This window comes from Solanum stenotomum, chromosome 12 (genome assembly GCF_019186545.1).
Source record: "Solanum stenotomum isolate F172 chromosome 12, ASM1918654v1, whole genome shotgun sequence".
Classification (NCBI taxonomy): Eukaryota; Viridiplantae; Streptophyta; class Magnoliopsida; order Solanales; family Solanaceae; genus Solanum; species Solanum stenotomum.
In genome coordinates, this window is record NC_064293.1 from 32,991,379 (window position 1) to 33,011,815 (window position 20,437).

Consider the following 20,437-nt stretch of genomic DNA (forward strand, 5'->3'; position numbering starts at 1 on the left):
AATCAATAGTTGGTATATCAATTTATAGATATATATGTGAAGGTCACATAAACATACTCAGGTAGGAAATCCATGGAAAATTTACCCACAAACAAGTGCAATAAGAGAAATTAATAGGAGAAAACAATTATCGCGAAAGAATATACGAAAAAACAAACACCTGATTACAATTGGAGATGAAGATGGAAGTTGAGCCAGATGTCTATTAAGTGTAATCTCTTCATCTCTCCTTTATGTTCCACCGCATCTACATATGTAATATTTTAAAATTTTGAATTAAACTACTCACATCTTCATATTAGTAAAATGAAATTTATACCACATTATCATTGGTATTAATTATAAGCATGTTTGTAGAGCAAATCGAACTTCATAGTTTTAGGAAATTTACGTGTTGATATGGATTGATTAGTGGTTATTATATTCGTAAAGGAAAAAGTTGTTTAATTACACTGTGCATACACATTTAATATATAGATTGTTTCATCTATTTTTCTTGTTGATTTTTTATGCCTAAACAATTCAGAACTGGTTTGTCAATTAATTATAAAAATAATAATTTTGCAACTCAAGCAAATAAGTAAGAAAGAAGGTGATCTAGCAAACCAGATGGAATTAGGAAATGCATAATACATAATCTATTTGTGCATAGTCGAAATATTCTATTATTAAAAAATATTACTAGTATTTGACAAAACCTGTTTTTTTTTTTTTACAAAACCTTATTTAGTTTTAACCTATCAAATACAAAATGCAAATGAAATTCAACATTTGTAAATGGATTGGTGTTTCCCCAAAATACTCTTTAAAACTTTATTTTTGATCTCCTTATTTTATTTGCTTGAGTAAACATTTAAAAAGAAGAAGGAAAAAATTATATATTTTTCCTTTATTTGATGAATAAAAAATGCAATTTTATAATGTCAAGTCATGTATTGAGAGATAAAAATTAAATGTGAATATATCATTACACCTATCAGAATAAAACATAAAAAAATTATTTAACTAAAAGTATATTTTGTTCAAAGGGATGAATTTTTTTGTTTGCTTTAGAAAAAAAGTTAATTTAAATATTTACTGGTAGCCTAACGAATAATAAATTTGGAATGCGATTTATTATTTCTACTATTTTGTTTAGAAGAGTCAATTTTTTTCATTTTCAAGCAACTTGTATGTTTAATGTATTTTACTAAAACAAGTCAAATGTCATGTAAATTCATTACTAGACCAAATGTATCCCTTGAGAAACAACTATGTAAATCAATCTTCATCATCCTTTTCATTCACTCAATCTTTTCTGTATACAAAATATTTCTACTATGTTTTTAGATTAAATTCCTAATATATTTTCAGATGGCAAAGAAAGAAAATTGCATTGTAGCTATAGTGACGGTGGTTATAACCTCAACTGAGGTTCGATATAGCGGTGTGAGGAAGAGGCCACGGGAGAAGTACGAAGTTGATATTACAAACTAGAAAGTATGTGTCTAGCTTGGAACCTTTGATACACAAGAAGAAGCCGCAAAGGCTTATGATAAGGCAACTAGAATGTATCGCGACGCTAAAGCCAAACTTAATTTCCCGATGTCAAATGAGGATAACCTAGAAAATGACATTGTAGCACTACAACAAATATGATATATAGCTACGAAATTATTAGCTACGACATCAAATTCGTCACTAATTGTTCGCTTTTAGTGACAAAATTTACTTTTCGTGCTTAAATATATGAGACACATACTTTTAGTGACAAAACAAAAAACCGTAGCAAAGTTTCGTCTACTAAAGTTTTCCACCAAAAAAATAATTGGCGCCATTTGTTAAGTAGTGTTTGTCACGAATTTAAAGTTATCGGTGACACATTATTTTATCACTAATAATGTATCTAATTCATGACAAATTATTTTTTGTCTTAAAATTTATTGATTTTTTTACCCAAAAAAATTTCATCTAAAAAAATATGTTGTCACAATATCGACAAATTAGAATTCGTAGTTAAATATTATAAGTTTTAGCTATAAGAATTTAACTTTAATTATGATATTTATTTTTGTCACTAATAGAATAAATAATTGGTGACAAAGATTTTATTGTCTCTAAACAATCTATGATTCAGTGACAACAAAAAAATTGTCACAAAATATGTAAGGTGTTAAATAGCGACGACTTAATAAAATTTGTAGTGAATAATTCAACTATTTGCTACTAAAAAAATTCATAGCTAAATACAATTTTTTTTGCTACAATTGTTCATAATTACTAGTGGCAACTTACAAAAAGAATAATATAAGTGCTTCATAAGAAATAGACAGAGTCCTTTCGTTAATTGGCGAGGGAAACTATTAAAACCAACGAATTCGGTCCATTTTGTAAAAATGAAAAAGTTCAATTCATGAATTTTCTTAAATTACACAATTATGCATCATTTAAAAAATACAATCCAGGTTATAAATATCGTGAGTGGGGTACGATTCTGCCACTAGATCACTAATATTTGTTGGTTTAACACTTTTGTTATTTGATACACCTTCATCGATAAAGACGATAGAAAAAATAATTTCTCAAGTCTTGGTGCTAATTTTTGTGCGTGTTTATTGATTTGTGATTGGTAAACTTCATAGACTAAGTCGATCTATTTGCTTCTGTCTAAAAATATGTAGTTATTTAATAGTAATTTCACAAATGCACGTAGATCAACTATACAGAGATAACATCGACTTACAAACTTAGACTTTGCAAAGGTGCAAAATATTTCATAAATTTCTATTAACTTTTTCATTGGTGTGAAAATCGAAATAAACTAAAAATATGAAAGCACAAATGAAAGAAACGAACAACCTAGGATTTCAAATATATTATGATGAAGTACTATAGTTATGGGTATCGATGTTTTTTTTTTACAAAACAATTGATTTACTGACCGAATTGAACTGATTATTCAATTTTTTTAAAATAAAATCAAAAGTTTAATTTTATTTAAATTTATAATTGTACTATATAATTTTTAAAATTTATAAAAATAACAGAATCGTACTGAATATATTTAAAGATATGTTAAAAAAAATAAACAGTTTAATTAAAATATAATCTACATTTGAATGAATTGTGGGTGGTAAATTTCATGCACTTGTGTATGTATATAAATAATCATATAATATATTATATCTACAAAATTTAAATTTGAAAGAAGTGAATGAAGTAGAAAATAAATTAAAAATGAGAGACAAGAGAGAGTTGATCTGATGGTAAGCACTCTTCACTTCCAACCTTAAGGTTGTGAGTTCGAATCCCAAGAAAGCATGATGTGGGAGCTCCTAGAGAGGAGTTTAAAATAAATTTGAGATGGGGGTGGGGGGAGGATAATAGGAAAATTAATCTTTTTTATAAAAATAAAACTGTCCCTAATTAATACATTTAATAACATAATAATTTTTTGTATATAAAATATAGTCATTAGCGACGATATAATTTTGTCGGTAGTAATAACCTTTTTAGTGACAAAACATACTATTATCTACAAAAAATATACTTTTTACGACAAATGAATTTGCCACAAATGTTTAAGCATTTTGGGACGATTTTGGGGGAGGATAATAGGAAAATTAATCTTTTTTATAATAATAAAATTGTCCCTAATTAATACATTTAATAACATAATAGTTTTTGGTATATAAAATATAGTCATTAGCGACGATATAATTTTGTCGGTAGTAATAACCTTTTTAGTGACAAAACATACTATTATCTACAAAAAATATACTTTTTACGACAAATGAATTTGCCACAAATGTTTAAGGATTTGGGGACGATTTTTGTTTTTGTAGTTAATATAATACTTTTAGCGATGAAGCACTAAATCGTCTTTGTATACTTTTAGAGACACATTTAGTGACGACTGAGTGACGAATTATTTTTCGTCTCACAAGAATTTTAGTGACGAAATATGATTTATAAATGACGAAATTATTTGTGCCTAGTAATCGAATTTGTTGTAGTGTAGCTTTGTAACCCCAATTGGGGTTCGATATAAGGGTGTTAGGGAGAGGCTACGGGGGAAGTACGAAGATGATATTACAAACCCCATCCAGAAGGTACGTGTCTGGCTTGGGACATATGCCATAAAAGAAGCAGCAGCAAAGACATTTGAAAAGGCAGCGAGGATGTATTACTACCCTAAAGCTAAACTTAATTTTCCGACACCAAATGAGGATAACCTAGAAAATCCTAATATAAATAACAAGAATCTCCATCAGAGCTCAATCTTGAACTCATAATTGTCCCGCCAGGGAGCAAGTGAAATTATCCGCATTTGTTATCAAGTATCGCATGCATTACATTTATTAAAAGAAATAGTTTAATTTCCCATTTTGATTTTTTGTAAGGAAAAACAAGGAGTAATACATAAATCTTTTTCTTATTTCTCATATATCTCTTGAGGATAGAAGTAATGTTGTATTAATTTAGAAATTTAATTATGTCTTCTTCATTATATTATTTTTCTATCTTTTATAAGAATCTCAATTGGATAATTTTTATCTAGTTACATTGTTTGATCGGGGAACCAAAAGATGAGGGTGTCGTGTGTAATTAGTTTTTCTTAGTTGTGTATTGATCAGGTAAATCGGAGGTAGGATATAATCCCTTGAACATAAGATTAGTTGGTTCAGTGGTTTAGTATATTCAAAATCTACCTTAATGTTTCAAATTTAACGTGATTCAGTCACCTTGGTCTACATCTATAACTAAAAGAGGAGCATATCAACTGACACTGACAAATACAAAGAAAGTACCACACACAAAAAAAAAGTACAAAATTAGATTAATTAAATACTCTATATCAAATTTAAATAAGTCCAATTTTTTTTAAAGTTTTATACCAATATCATTTATTGCTTTTTGAAAAAGGACCCATGATCCTAGGTATTTAAAATTCAATAAATATTAAAGAGAATATTTATTGAATTTTAACTTGTAACTAAACTAATAAATTTCCCTTTTTAGTGATTCACTTACCTTTAAGTATTGTTGACTGATTATGAACTTATGATTAAGGAAAATATTCTTTTTGATAAGTAAACTTAGTGGACCTTCAGAGAATTTTCCTAGTCAAAATTTATGTAATCTTAGTTTTTAGCAAACTAGAAAAAGTATTGACTATATATATTGTTAGTCAATAATTCAATAATTATTTTTTTTCAAATGTATTTTTGTCACGTCCCAAGCCGACACCCTGGAAGTGGCCGGCACTCGAAGACCATTGTTGGCCCCAAGCGAACCCATGGTTTGGCTTACTTAACTCAGCGGAAGACTTAACTCAACAAAATAAACTCAAGTAATAGTTTAAATGATAACATCTTAGCCAAAATGACAACTTATGTCTCAAAACAAAGTATCTGCAAATACATAGTTGAGAGACTCAAAACTAACTGTCTGACTGTCTATGAAGCCTCTATAATACTGAGATGGATGTTGGGACAGACCCCACAACATCCTAATAAAGAAAACTAGGAAAGAGAAATAAAAGAGTCTTCCGGAATGCAAGGAGGCTCACCACTGACTCTGGAAAGCTAAACTGGATCAACGGCGTGCTGGATGCTGATCCTGGTTACCTGTGTCTGCATCATGATAAGATGCAGGCCAACTGGCATCAGTACATTGAATGTACGAGTATGCGAGTTGGAATGCTAAACAACAACTTAAGCTTGAAAGGAGTACAAAGGAACACTTACCTTGGCTCTGTTTAACTCATAAATAACTGAACTCAATATAAAGCAATAAGACACATGCAATATATATAAAGCTTGTAAAACAGTGTAAACAACTTAGTTCGTTAAAGATAAAGCAATAACAAACAACTTTACTTATATATAAAAGTAATATAACTTTTGTGGGAGATTCTCTAACCGACAACCACCACTATGAGCCTAAGTGGTGATACAACGTCTTGCCCACGCTGCAGAACTGTCCTATACTTTGCCGTAATATAGAACACTTAACTTAGTGGATCTACTAGTCTATGCTAAAAGCATCTTAAAGAGTCATCTAAAAAGTATGATCATTTACTACCCATGATGACTACATGGTTTATGGAGACTTGAGTTAATATGAACTCACATCCCCATATCGGTGCTCAATACTACTCCCAAAATATACTTAGCTCATATGTTTGTAAAAACAAAACTATTTCTTTGAAGGCAAAAGTACTCATTACCCCCCGAACTTGAAGCTTTTTATACGGTGTACACCTAAACTAAATTCCATTTTAATTACCCCCCCCCCCTCGAACTTGTTTATTCCTCCGTCGTGTACACCTTTTTCGTCCACCTGCTCCTATTGTGACTACACGCGCGTGACAGCTGGCAAAACTGATGATGTGGATTTCCACCTGCATAAATAATAGCCACCTAGATAAATTAATATTGCAAAAAATAAATTTCTTAAATTTAAAATTCATTGTTTAAAAGTTATATTTGAATAAGGGCTTATTTCGCGAAACTCCTTTTGGATTTGGGTTTTTCTAGACGTGAAGTTGGTCGATTAAATTTCACATTTGTCTGAAATTCTTACCAAGTAAGTGTTAATCTTTGTTTCCTTTACTTTTCATTTACATTTTGCCCTATTTTTTGTTTAAAATATGTCAAATATTAAAATTCATTGTTTAAAAGTTATTTTTGAATAAGGGCTGATTTCGCGGAACTCCTTTGAATTTCAAATTTGTCAGAAATTCTTACTAAGTAAGTGTTAATCTTTGTTTCCTTTACTTTTCCTTTACATTTTTCCTTATTTTTCGTTTAAAATATGCCAAATATTAAAGAAAAATGTAGATTTTACGTTTTTTACCGTTATAGCTTTGTGATGTGGCAAAAAATCACTTCTTCACGTGCCTAGTAGAGTGTGTTGTCAATTTCTATGCCAGGTGGACGAAAAAGGTGTAGCGACGGAGGAATAAACAAGTTCGGGGGGGGGGGGTAATTAAAACAGAATTTAGTTAGGTGTACACCGTATAAAAAACTTGAAGTTCAGGGGGGTAAGGAGTACTTTTGCCCTTCTTTGAATTGAGATAATTACTCAAAACTTAGCTTAAAAGCTCTCTTGGAATCGATGTTCCCTTTCTTGCTCAAATGTGAAAATATTTATACTCTTTGGGAATACTTAGTCCCCTTATAGCTTTTTGAGAAATGAACTCAACTCTTTACTTTTTGCTTAACTTGAAACTTGAGCCTTAAAACGAAGTTAAAACGTTTGTTAAAGACTCTTGAAAACTTTAAGAAACTTGGCTTTGACTTGCTTCTTAACTTCTAGACTTTGACGCTTAACTTCTTTGACTTTGATCTTAACTTTCCTTGAATGGGATTATGAATTCAAGGTTCATGATCTCATGTTTATGGATGATTTCATGATGTTTAGATGTACCTTAGAGTGTTGGAAACAACTAGAAAACATAGGTACATCGCTTAGGAACAAGTACGAAAAGGTGGGGAACGAATGGGGAGAACTGGCGTCCCTGGCGCTCTGAGAGGCGCGAGGCATCATCCCTCAAACTTCAGAGAGGTCTGGCTGGCGCGACACACAGAAGGCCAAACTTCAGAGAAGTTTTTGTGGCTCTCTGGCAGGCGCGGCGCCCCAGCCCTTTCGCCCAGCGACTTCCGACTTTTCTCTTCTGTATATTCTCTCTAAACCTCCATAACTTCCATAGTTAACAATTAGGATCATTTGTACCCTCAATATACAACCAATCTAACTCAGAAACATGAATCAACTCACCCCCAAGCATCAACAACTCAACCAACAAGAATTCTACAATTTGTTCTTCAAGAACCTTACTTCTTCAACATGTAAACAAATCAAAACAATTATATTGAAACAAGTTGGTGTGTGGGTGAACTAACCCAACACAAAAAGATCTCACATACCTTAATAGGGATCACCCCCGACGAATTTCACTCGCAAGCTTGGATGATCTTGACGAATTCTTGCCTTTTTCTCCCTTTCTTTCTTCTTTTCTCTCTTCTCCAAGACCTAAGCGTATTTCTCAATTCTCCAAACTGACTAAGTCATGTTTTTACCCCCAATAAATCCCTAAAATCAAATTAGGAAATAACTTAGAGAAAAGACTAGTTTGCCCTTCCCTAAATACGGATTGGGACTTTCCTCAATCCAACAACCCAACTTTCGAAAGGCATATTTTACTCATACAATGTCGAAATCGTGCAATCTAGGCGGCGTTTGAAAGATCTCTCCAAGGGATCTCCAACCATATGAAGATCTGCTCCTAACTCCTCCTGAGCTAGGAGTTATGGTCGTTTGAAAATGGCCAAAACTCACTTTCTTAACTTAGACAAAATTTCCAGATTTCCTTAATCTTTCCAAAAGTCAATATTTTCATATTTTAAACTCTTTATAGTCGTTTCTAGGTGCAAGATGTTACAATTTAATAATTAATTAACCAAATTAAATGTATCCCTTTGAGAAACGGCTATATATATCACTCTTTCTCTTCTTTTTCTCACTCACTGAGTCTTCTCTTAATACAAATTAATATAGCGTGGCCACCACCACAATGTCAACCACCGTCGCCCTCACCTCCACTTTGGTTACACTCCCTAGAAAAGTGGCCAAACTCGCCACACTAAAAACACTCACTTCTTCCTCCACCACCTCTTCCGCCATCATAACCGCCGCCTCCACTGTATCCACCTCCATAGCCACTGTCTATATCATTGTATCCACGGATACCACCTCGGCCACCACCGTTGCCACCATCTTGGCCACTTCCACCATTGCAGCCACCAGATCCTCAAGAGACCGGTGTTCTATTAGGCTCAGTAACATCAACAACATTCGTACAACAATCATTCCCGGAGTCAATCTTGTACTCAACAACCTCACCATCAGTTAGGCTATGAAAACATTCAGATCTATTACGGATTGATGAGCAAAGAGATCATTAGAGCCATCATTAACGATTTAGTGATGATGGCTCTAACAATCTCGTTGTTCATCAATCCGAAATCAGATCTGGAAGTTTTCATAGCCTGACTGATGGTGAGGCTGTCAAATACGAGATTGAGTCCAACATTGATAGTCTTACCAAGGTTGTTGATGTCACTGGGCCTGATGGAGCACTTGTATGTTGAGGATCTGGTGACCGCGGAGGTGGAGGTGGCCGAGATGGTGGTTATGGTAGCTACGGTGGTGGCCAAGGTGATAGCCATGGATACAGTGGTGGAGACAGTGGCTATAAAGGTGGATACGTTAGAGGCAGCGGTTGCGGCGGAGGAAGAGGTGGTGGAGGAAGCGGTTGTTTTCAGTGTGACAAGTTTGGTCCCTTTAATAGGAATTGTACCCAAAGTGAAAGGGACGGCGGTGGAGGTGGTAGATACTCCGATGGTGGTGGTGTCCGCTCTATGTTAATTAATGATATTGTTCTTGAAATTTTTGAACTTTTGAAGTTTTACGGGTAAAGCCTCTTGAAAGTAAATTTTGTTTTGATTGTTTTCAATTTATAATATATTATCTATTACATGATGAATTTTTTATATTTCATGATTATTCATATCAGTACAAGATTAGTAGCGTTGCACTACTATTTAGTAGTACCACTACAATGGTATATCCCTTTTATTTATTTTTTCCAATTCAATTTATTCTAACTATTATTCCATCACTACTCGAACAACGACAAAGTAATTTCCTATCAACTGGTCTCGACAAGCTGCAAAGTTTTCATTGCACAACTTATAAAAGTACATATATAGTCTTAATTAGTTGATTGACAAATGTAAAAATATATTAGCCATTGAATATAAATTTTGGAGATATCACATTTTCTAACAAAAGTTTTATCGTGATTTGAAGATTTCATTATTTAACTCTCTAAAAAAATTTGGTTTACCTATATGTTGGGATAAGATTAATTTGATAGACAAGTGAAGGAATATAAGTAATTGCTTTCTATATATGTTATTGCCTTAACTAAAAATCTTTGAAACTGTTTTTTGGATCTCCTTATTTTATTGATTTGAATAAACATTTTAAAAAAATACGGAGGACAAATAGAAATAAAATTAAGGATATTTACTTCCCTTTACTTGTTGAGGATGGATGGGGCATCTGGTTGGAAAAATAGAAAAAGATAATAAAACATGCAATTCTATAATGTCAATCATGTATTAAAAGATAAAAAACAATTAAATGTGAATATATGATCATTCACACTTATCAGAATAAAATATAAAAATATTGCTTAACTAAGAGTGTATTTGGTTCAAATGATGAATTTTATGTTTGTTTGTTTTGGAAAATAAGTTAATTTAGTACTTACTTACCTATTTTTTATTTGGCAAATAAATTAAAAAATGTCACCCCAAAATATATAAATGTAGCCTAACGAGTAATGAACTTGGAATGAGATTTATTATTTCTACTATTTTGTTTAGAAAAGTCAAATTTTTTTTCATTTTCAAGCTACTTATATGTATAAAGTATTTTACGAAAACATCCCTCTGAGAAACGACTATATAAATCAGTCTCCCTCTTTCTTTTTCACTCACTAAGTCTTCTTTATACACAAAATAATCCTTTTGTAATTTTAGATTAAATTCCTTTTATATTCTCAGATAGCAGAGAGAGAAAATTGCATTGTAGTTGCAGTAACCCCAACTGAGGATCAATATAAGGGTGTGAGAAAGAGGCCAACTAGGAAGTATAGAACTGTAATTACAAACCAAAAGGTGTGTGTCTGACTTAGTACCTTTGACACAAAAGAAGAAGCTGCAAGAGCTTATGATAAGGTGGCAAAGATGTATGGCGACCCTAAAGCCAAACTCAATTTTCTGTAATCAAATGAGAATAACCTAGAAAATGAGGAGCTCAATCTTGAACTCACCCTCGCTCTGCCAGGGAATAATGAAAGTGTATAGCACATCAAGTATCGATTGCAGTTATTAGAAGAAGCAGTTTCATTTCCATTTTTGTTTTTTAGAAGAGCAAAACAATACAGGAAACTTAATTATGTCTTGTTCATTGTATAATGAATTTTTTATACGTTCATGAATATTCATATCATTATTCGAACCATGACAAAGTGGTTTCCTATCAAGGTCTCGACAAACTGCTATGTTTTCATTACACAACTCATAAAAATTACATATATAGTCTTAATTAGTTGATTGACTAATGTCATGCCCCAAGACTACACTCCGGATATGGCTGGCACTCGAGAACCATTGCTGGCCCTAAGCGAACCCTTGGCCTGGTTTACTTAACTCAGCGGAAGACTCTATGCATATTTATAATGATCAAAAACACTATACTCACTTGAATAATAAAATACTGAGAATGCTTAAAAATCAAACATTCAACTTGGCCAAAATGACAACTCAAGTCTTAACATATGAAATGATAAAGTCAATGAAAAGACTAAAGAACTAATGTCTGACTGTCTATGAAGTCTCTAAAATAACTGATATGGATGTCGGGACAAACCCCACGACATCCTAATGAAAAGTAACTGAAATCAATAAAAGGAGTCCTCCGAAATGCAAGGAGGCTCACCAACTGACTCTGGAGTGCTCACTGGATCAATGATGCGTCGGATGTCGATCCTAGTTACCTGTGTTTGCATCATAATAAGATGCAGACCAACTGGCATCAGTACATTGAATGTACGAGTATGCGAGTTGGAATGCTAAACACATCATAGGCTTGAAAAGAATTTGAAGAACTTACATGGCTTAACTCAACTCAACATAACTGAACTCATTTCAATATAAAGCAGTTTAAAACAAGTACAATATAAAGAAATTTGTTTAAAACATGATGTCAACTCTGTATGTATGTAAATATACATATAAATCTAAAATGTATGTAAAAATATAATAAATTGTGTATATAAGAATACAATTACTTCTGTGGGAGTTTCTCTAACTGACAACCATCATGTAAGAGCTATTGTGATGATACAACATTTTGCCTCACGCTGCCAGGGCCATCCTATACCTTGCCGGGGGTATAGAACCTGAACTACTAAGTGGATACACTAGTCTATGTTAAAAAGCACTAAAAGAATCATCTAAAAAGTATGACCCTTTTCTACCTATGATGTGGGCATGGTTTATGGAGGCTGTGAGATTTATGTAGACTGTGAGTTGTCTGAACTCTCCCCCATATCGGTACTCAATACTACTCCCAAAAATATAATATTAGCTCTTATATTTAAAACAGACTTCTTTCTGTGATTTGATATTAGTGCTCAAAATCTAAGCTCAAAGCCTATCTTGGAAATCAAAGTTTCCTCTCTTGCTTCATTTAGAAAGTGATTACTCTTTTCTGAAAACTAGTCCGAAGGCTCTTTGGAAATCGGGGTTTTCCTTTCTTGCTTAAATGTGAAAACATTTTTAAACCCTTTGGGAATACATAGTCCCCACTATATTTTTGAAGAAATGAACTTCAAACTTTACTCAACTTGAACTTTAAGTCTTAAAACAAAATTACTTTTGGAAAAGACTTTTTGAAAACTTTAAAGAACTTCTCTTGACTTGCTTCTCAACTTCTAAGTTGACTCTTCACTTTCCTTGAATTGAATTATGGATTCAACGATTTGTGATTTGTGATAGGAAAGATCTCATGATGTTTAGGAATGATTTTAGATAGCTAAACATGAGAAAATATTAAGAAATCACTGTTTGAGGGTGGGTCTGCGACGCGGAGAAGTATTTAAATTTTTGGTTCAAAAACGAATTTTGAGGCAGAACGGTCCATGACCGCTCCGCAATGCAAAATGATTTTTTCCCAAATCTGGGGAATAGGTCCACGACGCGGAGGCACTGTCCAGATTTGCCCGACGAAAATTCCTTCTTCGCTTTCCAGTTCTAAATCCTCTAAACTCCATTGGTTCTTTCCCCAAACACTTAGAATCATTTATACCCTCAGATAACATCAGATTCTACTCGAAAACGCAACTAAAAACGTGAATCAATCTCAAGAAAACTCCAACAACATAACCCACAAGGATTCAAACGAACTTTATCAATAATTCAAGGGATTTACTTTCAAATTAATATACTTTGCTGAAATTGAATCAAGTTGGGCGCGTGGGTGAACTAACCCAACGCTATGTGATCTCACTTACCTTGTAGGGATCACCCCCGACGAAATCCACAAGCTAAACTCGACGATCTTGACGATTATTGCTTCTCTTCTCCTTTTTCCTCTTCTTTTCTCTTTTCTCCAAGCCCTAGCGTATTTTGGTAAAAGCGTAAACTGATCTAATTCTGATTAGACCCTAACTTAATTACCAAAAACGAAATAAAATAATTGGGCAAGGAAAAGACCAAACTACCCTTTAAAAATTCGGATTTGACTTTCCTTATTACAACAACCCAACTTCCAAAGGGCATAAATCACTCATACAAACTCAGAATCGTTCAAACGTAGCGGCGTTGGAAAGATCATTCCAAGAGCTTTCCTACCATATCTGGAAGTACCTCTAACTCATCCTGATCTAGAAGTTATGGCAATTTGAACTTGGCCAAAACTCAACTTATTCTAACTTAACAAAATTTTCAGATTTTCATTCTTTCCAAAAATGACTATTTCCAATTATTAGCTTCTTTCTAGTTATTTCAAATTACTAGATGTTACAACTAACTTATTGTAAAAACATTAGCCATTGAATATTTATTTTGGAGATATCAGATTTTCTAACCGAAGTTTTATCGTGATCTTAGATTTCATTGTTTAACTCTCTTAAAAGATTTGGTTTCCATGTATGTCGGGATAGTCAATTTGATGATTGTAACCCTAATTGAGGTCCGATGTATGGGTGTGAGAAAGAGGCCAAAGGGGAAGTACGAAACTGATATTACAAATCTTGTCAAAAAGGTACGTGTCTTGTTGGAATCAATACAAAAGAAGAAGCAGGAGCATATGATAATACGGCAAGCATGTATCGCGGCCCTAATACCAAACTTAATTTTCCGATATCAAATGAGGATAACCTAGAATATCCTAATAAAATTGATGAAAATCTTCATCATGAGCTCAATCTTGAATTCACCCTTGCTCCCACAGGGAGCATGTGAAACTGTCCACATTTGTTATCAAGTATCCCATGCATCACGGTTAATAAGAGAAATTGTTTAATTTCCCTTTTAGATTTTGGCAAGGGCAAAAAATAATACAAAGATTTTTTCTTATTTCTCAAGATGATAGAAGTAATGTTATATTAATTTAGATTCTTAATTATGTTTACTTTGTTGTATTTTTTTTCTTTCTTTTATAAGAATCTCACTTGAATGAATTTGTATTTGGTTGCATTGTTCTATTGACAAGGGAAAAGATGAAGGGGCCGTGTGTAGTTTATTTTCTTTATAATTGTGCATCTATTAAGTAAAACAGAGGTAGGATATATATAAAAGTGCATTAGAGTTGGTTCAATGATTTAACAGATTCAAAATTCACCTTAATGTTTCAGATTTAACGTGATTCAATCATCTTGACCTACATACATAACTAAAAGAGGAGTATATTAATTGACCAACAAATGCAAAATCAAGTACCAAAAACAAAAAAGTACAAAATTAGAGTAATTAGATACTCTATATCAAATTAAAATAAGTCCAATTATTTTCTAATTTTATATTAATATAATTTATTTATTTTTTATTTAAAAAATGACCTATGTTCCTTCCTGGATAGTTAAAATTTAATAAATGTTAAAGAGAAAGTTAAAAAATAAAAATACAATAAAAAATTAACTTAAAATGAGAAAGAAGGATAAATATCCTGCGTGAGTGACAAACAAGAAGGGAGATAAATTACTTTTCCTAACATATAATGTATTTATCATATAAATTATGATTAAGAAATTACTTTGATAAATTAAATATTAGTCAATACATTTAATTTATGTCATATGTCAATAATCCAAGCAAGAAATTGAAAAAAGGATAGAAATTTGGTCCAAAAAAGAACTCGAAGATACAATGTAATTACACTACATGTCACGTTACTTATTTTTAAAAAAAATTTATTGTTATTGAATAATATATATGTTGTAGCTAAACTAATAAATTTTCCTTATAGTGATTCACTTACCTTTGAGTATTATTGATTTGGCATAATACATAAATATGCCCTTTAACTTGGCTTCAAATCACATTTATGCCTTTCAACTTTGGGTATGCACAAGTAGACACTTAAACTTGTATAAAATTGAACAAATAGACACACATGTCCTACATGGCATCCTACATGTCATTTTTTGTCCTACGTGGTGTCCTACGTGTATTGTGCCATGTAAGACTCATGTGTTTACTTGTTCAACTTTATACAAATTTAAGTGTCTACTTGTGCATATCCAAAGTTGGAGAACATAAACGTAAAATGAAGCAAAGTTAAAGGGCACATTTATGTATTATGCCTATTGATTAATTATGGACTAATGATTAATGAAAATATTATTTTTGATAAGTAAACTTAGTGAACCATAAGAGAATTCAAAATTCACGTAATCTTAACTTATAGCTAAATAGTTAATAGTATTGACTATATCTATTATTAGTCAATAATTCAATAATTATTTTTTCTAAATTTAATTAATAATTAGTTGACCAAATTTAATGTATCCCTTTGAGAAACGACTATATAAATCACTCTTCCTCTTCTTTTTCACTCATTGAGTCATCTGTACATACAAAAATTCCTTCAGTTAATTTTATTTTTAGTAGCGTCAGGACTTCAAGTCGTGATCAATGACCACCATTGGTGCATTCACAGGCATAGTGATCATCCTCACCACACTTGAAGCAGCCGCCACCACCACCTTCACCACCACCGCCTCGTCCATCATCGTCGAAGTGTCTACCACCTCCACCGCCATAGCCTTCACTCTGGGTACCTAGTGTACCCAGAGTGAAGGCGATGGAGATGGAGGTGGTAGATACACCGACGGTGATGGTCGTCGTGGTCGTGGTGGTCGAGGTGGTGGTGGTAGTTGCTACAAATGTGGTGAGGACGGTCATTATGCCAGTGATTGCACCACTTGTAAACTAGTAGAAGAGAACTTCCCAATTCAAAATTCACGCAATCTTTGCTTTTATGTAAATAGTTAGAGTAATGACTATATTAGTAAATCATTTATTTTTCCAATTGAATTTTTGGATGCTATTTAAAATGACTATTTAAATATTGTCACGCCATGCTTGCATCATTATATTTGATTTCTTTGGGCCATTGTAATTGATATGCAAAAAATGTAGTATAACCATATCAATTCAAAATTATTTCTGTTAACTAAATTATGCATTTTAAAGATTTTTTGTGTTGTGGGTATTAGGAATTCTGATTCAACTAACTAATTTTATTTTATCATGTATATAATTGACAAGTAATGTAATGGATTTCCTTTCGATTAAAAATGTCATAAGCTTTTAACATGGCTTAATATATTTATTTAATCCTAGAATTTTTATTTTTAAAAGAAAAATTATTTGTTGGTTTTGTTGAATTATTTCCAAATTAAATATGATTATACTGTCACGCCCCGAGCCTACATCCTGGGCGGAACTGGCATTCGAGAATCATTGTTGGCCCCAAGCGAACCATTGGCCTGGCTAGACTCTCAGCGGAAGACTTACTCAACATAAAATGTACTTAAATACAAAAATAAACTGTCTGAATAGATAAACTGAGAATGTTTAGAAAATAACATTCAACTTAGCCAAAATGGCAACTCAGGTCTTTAGATCAAACAACTGAAATGTCAAGACTAAAGAACTCATATCTAACTATCTATGAAGCCTCTAGATACTAAGAGGGACGTCGGGACAAGACCCCCGATCAACCTAACAACCGAAGTAGCCAAAAGCAATAAAACAAAACATAACCAAAGGGATCCTCCAGAAAGCAATGAGGCTCACCAACTGAGTCTTAGTGCTCGACTAGATCAACGAGGCGTTGGATGTTGATCTTGGTTACCTATATTTGTATCATAAAATGATGCATGCCAAATGGAATCAGTACATTGAATGTACGAGCATGCGAGGGGAAAACTAAACACGACATAAAGCTTGAAATGAATACTGAAAGAAACACTTACCTCAGCTTTACTTAACTCATGAATACTTAACTCAATGCAGAAATAAACAATAGTAAAGATGTAGTTTATATAAAGCATTTAAAACAGTAGGTAGTACCTCCATGTGTTAAAGAAATACAATAACAACTTTATATATATATATATATATATATATATAAAGTAATATAATTCTGTGGGAGTTTCTCTAACCGAAAACCATCACTATGAGCTAATGTGATGATACAACGTCTCGCCCACGCTGCCAGATTTGTCCTATAACTTGTCGGGAATTGAACGCCTCAACTAAGTGGATCCACTAGTGTAATGTGGTATACCGTGCACACCATAACTTTTTATTAATCAAAAGTTATACTCGTTTAAAGTATATATATAAAGAAATGTTGCTTAAATTTGTAAGAACGACATCTGCCATTTGGAAAGAATAAAAAAGACAAAAAGACATGCACTCATATAACATCAGTAACAAAAATAAATTTTTATCATATGACCAGCTAAGAAAATTCAATTTTTCAAATAAGGTGTAGCCGACTTCAACTGATGAGTTTTCACGTGTCACCTTTCTTATTTTTAAATCAATAATATCAATATAATTCCATAAGTGGACTAATAAATCATTGTTACTAAAGATTGTGTTGTAATTAGACTAATAAATTTCATTTTTAGTGATTTACTTACCATCAAAACAATTTTTGGTTAGTAAAAATGGTGAACTTGAAGAGAATTCTCTTGTCAATATTCACGTACGTAATATTAGCTTTTAGGTAACTAGTAAATAGTTAGAGTAATAACTACCCATTAGTTAATTGTGGAATAATTATTTTTTCAAAACGATTTTTCAGATAACTATTTAATTAAAATTATATTTGGTTTCTATGTATGATTGTAATTGATATGCCAAAAATTGTAGTTAAATGTATTTTGTATATAAATATATCAATACAAAATTGTTTCTATTTCTAAAATTATGTAGTCTTAAAAAAAAAAATTCTTGTCGATTTTTGAAAATTTGTCTAAATTAAGATTATGTTTATGATTGATAAGTAATGAATTTCCTTTCATTAACATGTTTTTAATTCATCTTATTTTATTTGACCCTTGAATATTTTTATATAAAAAATCAATTATTTGTTGGCTATTGCATTATTCCTAAAACTTTTTAAAAATATAACAAGCACAATTAATAATTTATGTTAGCTTATTATAATATATAAATCACGTTTTTAGTCGTTTAGTTAACTATTTTCTGATACGTGCATGTATGACCTAAAAAGAAATATATAGTCTATTAATTATATAAGGCAAAAGTACTCATTACCCCCTGAACTTGAAGTTTTTTATACGGTGTACATGTAAATTAAATTTCGTTTTGATTACCCCCGAACTTGTTTATTCCTCCGTTGCATACATCTTTATTGTCCACCTACTCCTATTGTGACTACACGCGTGCGACAGCTGGCAAAAGTGGTGACGTGGATTTCCACCTGGATAAATAATAGCCACCTAGATAAATTAATATGGCAAAAATAAATATCAAACCTTCTCACCTTCTCACCTAGGCTTCTCACCTAAAACTTTCGAACTAAACTTCTCACTAAAACTTCCGGACTAAACCCGAAAATCTTCAACAAATTAATATTTAGTACCAGAGAACTCAGATTAAATGCCAGCACAAGACTTTTATTGTTGGGAATAATATTTATTCATTGGATAGTTCTTCTTAAATTTATTCATTGTTTAAAAGTTATTTTTGGATTTGGATTTTTCTAGACGTGAAGTTGGTCAATTAAATTTCAAATTTGTTTGAAATTTATACCAAGTAAGTTTTAATCTTTGTTTCCTTTATTTTTAATTTACATTTTGCCCTATTTTTCGTTTAAAATATGCCAAATATTAAAGAAAAATGAAGATTTTATGTTTTTTTTAGCGCTGTAGCGTTATGATGTGGCAAAAAATCACTTCCTCACGCGCCTAGTAGAGTATGTTGTCAATTTCTACTCCAGGTGGACAATAAAGGTGTACGCAACGGAGGAATAAACAAGTTCGTGGGGGTAATTAAAACGAAATTTAGTTTAGGTGTACACCGTATAAAAAGCTTCAAGTTCAGGGGGGTAATGAATACTTTTGCCATTATATAATAACAACGCAAAACGACATACTTTTTATTAAACTAAAATAACGATTAATTTACGGCGCCAACTATATTAACGGTTATATTTTTCGTGTACGTATAATACGTAGTTTACTTACTCATAAACTAAATATTCTATTTTTGAAAAATATTAAATCGATAAAACCTTGCATTTAACCTATCGACTACAAAATGAAAAAATATTTTTGAATCAAACTATTGAAGAAAGATATTTTTATTTAATTGTGTATTCAAAATTTTAGAGTATTTAAGTCATTTTTGGAAGAATAAAAGGGACGAATTAAATAGCCAAAGGAAAAGATTTTAGTTTTTTTGTGAGGGGGTGGGACGTGGCCCGTTATGAAATAGAAAAAGACAATTGGACACACAGTTTCACAAGAATAGAAAGATACAAATGTATATTTACCACTCTCCACGTAAGATGAAAATTTCGCTTGTTTTAAAAGTTGTTTTCCAAAACAACTCACAAATCCCTTGAAAATTATCTATATAAACCACTCCTCCTTTTCCTTCTCTATTCACAAAAAAAAATAATCCTTGAAAGTGTCTATATAAATCAGTTTTCTTTTTTCTTATTTACTCACCCATTCTTCTATTCACATACATTTTTTTTTCTTGAGAGACGTCTATACAAATCACTCTCCTTCTTCCTTCTTTGTTCACTCATTCTTCTCTTCACAAAAAAATAAAACAAAATAAAAATATCTTGAGAGACGTCTATACACAAATCACTCCCCCCTTCCTTCTCTGTTCACTCATTCTTCTTTTCACAAAAACGATTTCTTGAGAGACATCTATATATATAACTCACTCTTTTCTATTTCTTCTTGTATTTTTATTTATTTTTAAGATGGCAAAAAACAATAATATCAATGTTGCAGTTCCCTCCGGTGAAATGCGTTACAAGGGTGTGAGGAAGCTTCCCACAGGGAGCTACATAGCTGAGATCAAAGTTATCAGCCAGAGAAGATTTGTGTGGCTTGGAACATTTGATACAGCGGAGGAAGCTGCTAGGGCTTATGATGCAGCTGCCCGACAGCATCTCGGCCCACGGACAGTCATTAATTTTCCTCCAATAACTAATCATAATGACGTCAAAAGAACCAAAAATTATCTTCAAAAGCTTAATCGTAAGGATGTCATGATCAATTATGCCAACAACAGTACTTCTGCATCATCTTCTTTGA

At 32.2% G+C, this 20,437-nt stretch overlaps 1 pseudogene; it reads left to right on the plus strand.

Annotated features, from left to right (window-relative positions):
* The first annotated feature begins 8,560 nt into the window (after positions 1-8,560).
* LOC125847339 (glycine-rich protein 2-like) lies at positions 8,561-9,464 on the plus strand (annotated as a pseudogene).
* The last annotated feature ends 10,973 nt before the right edge of the window (positions 9,465-20,437 follow it).